The sequence below is a fragment of the Penaeus monodon genome, chromosome 23 (genome assembly GCF_015228065.2).
Source record: "Penaeus monodon isolate SGIC_2016 chromosome 23, NSTDA_Pmon_1, whole genome shotgun sequence".
NCBI classification, from domain to species: domain Eukaryota; kingdom Metazoa; phylum Arthropoda; class Malacostraca; order Decapoda; family Penaeidae; genus Penaeus; species Penaeus monodon.
The window spans coordinates 15,853,265-15,853,832 of NC_051408.1; the positions used below are offsets into that span (position 1 = coordinate 15,853,265).

Genomic DNA, 568 nt, shown 5'->3' on the forward strand with positions numbered 1-568 from the left:
CTTAATGCCTCAAGATAATTTGGTTGGATGTCGCTCAGAGGATTTTAGGGAAATGAAAATTGTGTATGGTAGAAGCTAGGCATAGAGCTTGACGGTTAAGGGTTATGTCATGATGTGCAAGCAATATTTAGGCTAGTGTTTGTAAAATTGTGTTAATTGAAAAAAAACATTTGAATTTCATCATATTCCGTGATTTCCAGCGTGGTTTTCCCATTCAGGGATTATGCGGTTAGTATCTTTTGTGAATTCCAGACGTCCTTTATCTCTTTTTGGTGAATTTTTTTTTTTTCACAAACTCTACTTGGAAATTTGGCAACTGTTTGTGACTCTCTTCATTCTTCTTCAATATTTACTTTTTAGAGATAAGAGGACTGCTTTTCTTTCGTTATGATTCCTTATGACTTATTTACATTTCCTTACTAGTTCAAGTTATTTGTGGTTGATTATAATGGGATAATAAAAATGAATTGTTCCACTGTTTTTTATAATATATACAAAGCTATGGCAAATCTGTTGAAAATTTGATTTTTGAATTAAGATACATAGTCTTGATTTTATTTTTAAAGTA

The 568-nt window shown here is 31.0% G+C and overlaps 1 protein-coding gene across 5 annotated transcripts in view; it reads left to right on the forward strand.

Annotated features, from left to right (window-relative positions):
- The window catches only part of LOC119587818 (inosine-5'-monophosphate dehydrogenase 1b-like), a 51,071-nt gene that overhangs the window by 20,556 nt on the left and 29,947 nt on the right, over positions 1 to 568 (forward strand). The gene's annotated exons all lie outside the window — the stretch shown is intronic.